Below are 6,858 nucleotides of genomic sequence, written 5' to 3'. Positions count from 1 at the left end.
CATATTCAACGCAGGCCTCCCGAAGCGCCAGTGCATGGCGGACGGCTAAAGCGTGCCGATAATATCAAGAGAGATCAGGGTAGACCGAACTTGACATGGGAGGAGTCCATAAAGTGGGATGTGAAGGACTGGAGTATCACCAGATAACTAGCCATGGACAGGGTGCGTGGAAGCTTACTATCCATGTGTCAGAACCATGAGTTGGTTGCGAGATCTTATGGGTTTCATCTCTAGCCTACCCTAAATTGTTTGGGACTATAGTCTTTGTTGTTGTTGTATAACCAACCAGCATATTCTCTTTTATTGGCACGCGCAAGCTATCACAGACAATAATTTATGAAGTCTCTCGTTTTTCTCATGATTCTTGAAACAACTTTCATATTTCTAGACAAAATCCTTATTTCCAGGCAACCTATGAACATACAAAAATAGGTGGGATTTAGTATAAAGCTTCAAGGTGGGACTAATCCTATCATAATTGCAAACCTGTTTATAAAGCTTCAAGGTGGGGCTAATCCTATCGTAATTGCAAGCTATCTAGGTTGGTTTTGTCCACCGGCATAATAGGGAAGGTCCATAGTTCAATCCCTTCGTGGCGTAAATTTTTTGTCTCATCCGTCCGACAGGAAATAAAATGCGTGATAGGTCCAGTTCGGCCCACCCGTGGGACAAACGAATAAAATGGGGACCACATGTGAAACACAAAATCCATATTTATTTTAATAGGAGAACCTGGTATTTTTATGTACCAGAACTAACCTAGCTCAATTGGATCCGCTTGAGGAACTGGATGGGATGTCGCAAGATCGGTTCCTTACGGTCGCAAATTTTTTTTGCCTCCCCCGACGAGGATTGATAGTCGATGCGAAGCAGACCTAGTAGGGGTGTGCGGCCGATTCAACCTGAGGGGGCAGAGCAATTATATTTCCTTTTTCTTGGGACAACTTTTTTGAGACATTTTTCTTGGGACAACTGTGTGGGAACTACTATAAGACGCTAGTTCGTCAAATAGCGCGTGGAATGCACACCATATGCATTTGGGCCAGCCCACTGGCAGGCACCGAAACAAACTGTGTTTCTAAGGGGCAAGTAAAAATATAAAAAAGATGCATTGATCAAACTCACAACCTCAGAGACCCAACCATGTGCTACTAGCCACTCAAACAAACAAACGCATCTAGCTAACTCATGGCCAACACAAATATTTCATAACATACTGCAGCGTAAGATTTGAAACATTTTTGATCGATTTTTTTAAATAATTATGAATTGACGCATATTCTTGGAAATGTGAACAAATTTTGAAATCCGGAACATTTTTCAAAAATTCGAACAATTTTTCACAAAAATTGTACATTTTTGAAAAAACACGAACAAATTCGAAATGGAAGAATTTTTTGAAATCATGAAACTTTTATAAAACACAAAGATTTTTTGAGTGTATGAACAATTACTGAAATAGGAACATGTTTAGAAAATGTGGTTTTTTAACACGGACATTAATTTTAATTTAGAACATTTCACTAAAACAAGAATATTTTTCAGATCTGGAAAATTATTATATACATTTAAATTTTTTTGAACAATTTTGGGAAACAAAAACATTTTCCAGAAAATGGGAGCATTTTTTAAATTTGATTTTTTTTGGAAAAAGAACAAAAATTTAAGGTTATAAATATTTTCTAAATGGGAACAAAATTTTGGAATTCTGACTATTTTAAATTTTTGAACAAAATTGGAATTCTGAACATTTTTTTGAAATATTGAATTTACAAAAAAAATAAAAATGGAAAAAATAAACTACTAAAGGGAAAATGGGAAAAGAAATGGGAAAGAAAATATTAGAAACAGAAAAGAAAAATAGAAACGGAACATAGGAAAAAATGAAGCGGGTCGGCCTAGTCTTGTGCGCCCTATGCAAAGCTCCGATTATTTGCCACAACGTGCGACAACTAGCGTTTTGCCAACTGCGTGGGCAGGAAAATAAATGGGTTGGCTTAAACAGAAAAATAGAACATGAAAACGAAAATTAGGAGAGAAAAAAAGAAAAGGAAAAAATTGAACGAAACCTCCCCAAAATTAGAAGGATTGGCCTACATGGCCAACCCAATAATGTCAGCTGAGGTCTACATTTGCCCGACCGCCTTCGTGGTATGCCAATCTCTACTTCTAATGGAGCAGTTCGTACGTGTCGTTCGTTCGTTCGTTGGTTCCTACTCCACCAGCCCCCCTCGATAGCCTTCCCCTCCCACCGATTTTTCCGAAAGCCGATGGCCCATGCATACGAGAAAAAACCAGAGAAGAAAACCACCCAACACTGCCTCAGAAAAATAAAAACGACCCAACGCACGCCCCATCCCTCGTCACACAATCCCTAGCCTCCTCACCTCTCTTTGCCCGATGGGGCTTCCGTGTGGCGGCGGCGTCCACCGCCGGCAGCGCCGCCTGGATCTCCTCGCACCAGCACCTGCCCCATCGCCCGCGACCTATCCACTCCGACGCGCGGTAAGCGCGCCGCGGCCACCAGGCTCGGCACCGCCTTGTCGCCGAGGTTCTGATCCATTGTGCCAGATGAGAGACAGATAGAGTTAGGGAGCGGCCGAGCTCGCCACGGAGGAAGAGAGATGACCGTTGTCCCTTGGTCTAGGCCTGCCCAGAAGCACACATCACGGACGATGGTTGTTGGTCCCACGATCTCCATTGAGGCCCAGCGCGTATCCTAGAATATGTGTGCCTCGGGTAGGAAGTGCAATTCGGTATGATCCTAGATCCCTCCCTCTCCCTCCCTCTCCCACTCTCTCCCTCTCTCTCTCTCTCTCCTCGCACTTCAAATGGCTTCCTGCTTAGTAGATGAAAAGGGGGGTTTAGGTTGGGAGGAAGAAGCTGTATAGATCGAAGGGAAAGCAGAACAAAAGGGAGGGGGGACAAAAGACATTTGTTTGAATGTCTTCCTCTTTTTGACGGTTTTGGAGTCATTGACACACCAAGAATGGTGTTAATATCTCCGTTTTGATGATGTAAGGGATTTAGAGCATCCACATGACCATGGTCGACAATGGCCTGAAGCCAAATTTGTTTTTGTTCACAGACAGATGGTTGTGCGTTGAACTGGTAAATAATACATCCGGGCCGTCTTTTATCTTTCATGGTGTTTCTTTGCTATCATGAGTTTGAACTAAAAGTTTGCATGGGTACTGTCTTTTTCCCCAGCCGTGAGTGTGAGGTGGCAAGATAATTTCAAAATTCAGAATCTTGGTTGGCTGCTCGCGGCGGAGCATGTGGCCGGTGTTTGCGGTAGTGGCAGAGCAGCGTCGGCGAGAGTGGCGCAAGCAGTGGCCAGAGCTGCATGGGCCGCTGTAAGCATGCCATCCAGCGCAACACTTCAAGTATGACAATGTCCACTCTACACCAAGGTACATGGGCACTTGTGCAAATATCTAGCATCTTCATCAACTAGGACTAAGTTATGTGTTTTCTTCTGCCTATGTCATGCGGTAATAATTTGTTCTTCCTATTGTTTGCAGATATTAGTCAGTTGGGAGATGAGGTGGTTTGTCAGATAAGAAACAGAATAAGGACAAGAAGGACCGTTAATTGGACCATGTCATTGTGAACTTGGAGCATAGAATTTTACAGGAGATGGTCGTCGTAAAACTGGGTGCTTAAGATCTAGGGAAGTATAACATTTTTTCCGAAAGCTTAGTAAAACAAATTCACTTTGTGGGTCTAATTTAATTTTTCTATGTTCATAGTTTCTTGCGTCAATAGATAGACCAAGCCGAGCAGGACATGAACTTCCTACTCATGCTTTAGTTCATTTTCTTTGAGTATTTGTGTTCTTAATTTGGTTTTCACTGGTTTGTGCGCCATCCTTTCAAGTTAGATTTGAATTTGTTGTCATAGAAACAAATTTTTTATCGCCTTTAATAGTATATAGAGATAATCCAGTTATGTATGCAAAATTATGCGAGATCCTTAGTAAGGATAATTTTTTTCTGATTCCCTTAGCAGCCTCTGCATCCTTCTGCCTTAGCCTGATCAATTTTTCCCACTATGCCGTTTTTTGCCAACATAATGGAACGAATGTGTCAAGTATGCATCCGTTTAAAATTTGGTGTCAATCAGTTTTTGGAGGATCGCGTCAATGTTCCTCATATTTCTAATATTAGGATATTAAAAATCACCTTTTCCCTACGATGTTTATCTTTTCGGTCTTTTAGCTAATGACAATGTTTCTTGATGTGCCAGTGCCCAGTTGTGTATATTCTTGGACCTTTTACATTCGATATTAACAATCCAAAACTTAACACGTTTCTAGCCTTCTAGCGGAACTTCCATTTAATGTTATCAATTTTCTTGCAGCAAACTTCAAAGTTCTTGATACTTTTGCTTGCACTTATTTTCCACAGGCTCACATATATTAGTGTTGTGCAGTTTAGATCTCAATATGATGCCGATTTCTTTTACGGGTAAGGCAAGAGCTCCGCCTGCTGCTACGACGATCGGCCACTGCCCTACGCTGGCCGAGGCTGCACATCATCGCCTACCCCACCATGCTACACCTTGGGATTGCTGGCTGCCGAAGTCGACGCCATCAGTCGCCCCTCAACACTTTTTTTTCAAATCATGGAAAATCTCTTGGTTTCTTTACAGTGTTGTAATTTGTTTCTATGCTTTAAGTTTTATTGCGTCATCCCTCCAAGACTTTGTTCTCTAACTACAGTTGCATTAGCATGAGGCTCTTCTGTAATATGCAACATACAAATTGTTCTAGATGTCCCCACACTTCTATTTCCAATGCATAGAACCCAAACATATGCTTTTCGCATGTCTCGGGTATGGAATTAATCACTACTGCAAGCTTTGTCTACACTTCATAAGTTATATGGAGCAAGTTGATCTTTAGCAGAATAACATGTGAAATTCAACTTTTGGATTTGTTGAATTAATATAAATGTAGCATTCTTCCTTCTTGACCAATAGGAGCTCGAGTTCTTTGTCTAATGTGGGTACTGAATATATGTGAGTCCTGTTGTAGCATATGAAAGGAGCCTTGATTGTTGAGGATTTCACAACTTTATTACATCTTTTATCAGGATATATTAAATAACTTGCTGGTACGATCTGGGAGCAGATTGTTGCTTTCGCTGGTGAGCCAATCAAGCAATGGAATAACTATAAATTTTCATTAATTGCACTACAGGTGATCTGCTGTCAGATTGTAAATACAACGTGCCACAACCACTTCTGCAGATAATATGCTAGCATGTCTTCTGATTAGTTTAGCAAATGGATTGTCAAAGTTTTTTCTGCTATGTTGCTTGATAGTTCCAGCCCATTGGATTTTCACATGCTCGCCTGTGAGATGGATATAGTTGTGCATTTTTTGGTTCTTGCTATTTTGCAGACCTCTTCTTTTGTTTATAGGCTCCATGGAATAACATGTGAAATTACAATGAAGATCAGTATGTGTTTTGATGATATTTCTTCTCACTTGTTTTTAAGCTGAATCTCGACAAAAGCAACCATACATCTGTTACTCTCTGCGTTAATTCTCATCTTGCAAATGATTAATTTCCTGGCAAGTAGTCTGATCAGATAGTTAACTTTTTTTTCAAATGGGAACATGCACTAGGGCTGCTCCAGGATCTCTTATACAACCCTCAGCTAGAACATTATGGTTACCTCATTTATGTTTTTAAAGGTATTGTGACGTCCGGATAATCAAGCTACAGTAACCTCTACTAATAATGTCACGTCACCTCAATTACGGTTGCTAATCTCGCGTTAGTTCGAAATCGATTCAAATTCAAATTCAAATTCAAAAGAAAAGCAAGCAACAAAAGTAACAAAAATCAAAACTAAAATGTTTGGGTTGTTTCAAATAAATCGTAAGCAATTATGGTGGAGAAACCAAGCTTTTAAAAAAATGCTTAAATGAACTATAAGGGTTTAAACAGTAGAAAAACAATTAATTAAATTCCTTTTTCAATTAATAAATTACTAAACTATTTTATTTTGTCACCAAACTTTTTGTGGCATTGGGGTATTTTGTAACACTAATTTAGGTACTACTTGTATATTTTATAAAACAAAAATATATAGAAAAATAAAATAGAAAACTAATAAACAGAAAACAAATAAATACAAAAAAGGGAAACAAAAGGCCGACCCAGCTGCTGGCCAGCCCAACTGGCCCCAATCGGCCCACCCCCGCACCACTTAGCCCCCCACGCCCCCAAACCCTAGCGCACGACGCCCCACTCCCCCACTCGCCCCCACTCTCTCTGCCCCCTCGCTCCCCCGATCCAGATCGGGATCGGGGTGACCGCGCCCTCGACGCCCAATGTCACCGCCAAACGCCGTCGCCCCCTCCCAGCCTGGGCCTCGCCGGCGCTTCCCCCCCACCGGCCTGCCTCCTCGACGCCAACGACGTCCCCGTCCTCCCTCACGAGCCCCGCTGCCTAGACCCTACACCCGACGTGAGGCCCTCCCTCCTTCTCCTATGCCCCACCCCGCACTGCATCGCCGTGCACGCCGCTCGGGGCCGCGCCTCGCGCCCCGCCCGCTGCGCCCTTGCTACCTTACCCCGCACACGCCGTCCCGCGTACTCCGCTGGCCTCCTTGTCGCGAGCCTCGTGCGCCTCCCCCCTGCTCGTTGCTGCTCCGGCGCGGCTCCGCCCGCGCCACCGCGCAGCCACCGCGCTCTGCGTCCCTGACCGACGCCCGCTGCATGGCGTCCCACGGCGCTCCCCGCCCCTGCTGCTCCTTCCCCGTGCGACGCGCTGTCGCCTCTCCCCCTCCTGCGCCTTGTCCGCCTTGGCCTCGCCCTCGCCCTGCAACTCGCCTTGCCACCAC

At 43.4% G+C, this 6,858-nt stretch overlaps 1 long non-coding RNA gene across 1 annotated transcript; it reads left to right on the top strand.

Annotated features, from left to right (window-relative positions):
* Positions 1-2,330: 2,330 nt before the first annotated feature.
* Positions 2,331-5,434, top strand: LOC125524136 (uncharacterized). Its single transcript, XR_007290563.2, has 3 exons — positions 2,331-3,111; positions 3,211-3,413; positions 3,525-5,434. It is a non-coding gene; the product is annotated as an uncharacterized LOC125524136 (long non-coding RNA).
* The last annotated feature ends 1,424 nt before the right edge of the window (positions 5,435-6,858 follow it).

The sequence above is a fragment of the Triticum urartu genome, chromosome 7A, assembly GCF_056163025.1.
Source record: "Triticum urartu cultivar PI428250 chromosome 7A, HENAU_Tu73, whole genome shotgun sequence".
Classification (NCBI taxonomy): Eukaryota; Viridiplantae; Streptophyta; class Magnoliopsida; order Poales; family Poaceae; genus Triticum; species Triticum urartu.
This window is presented reverse-complemented; position numbering and strand designations above follow the sequence as displayed.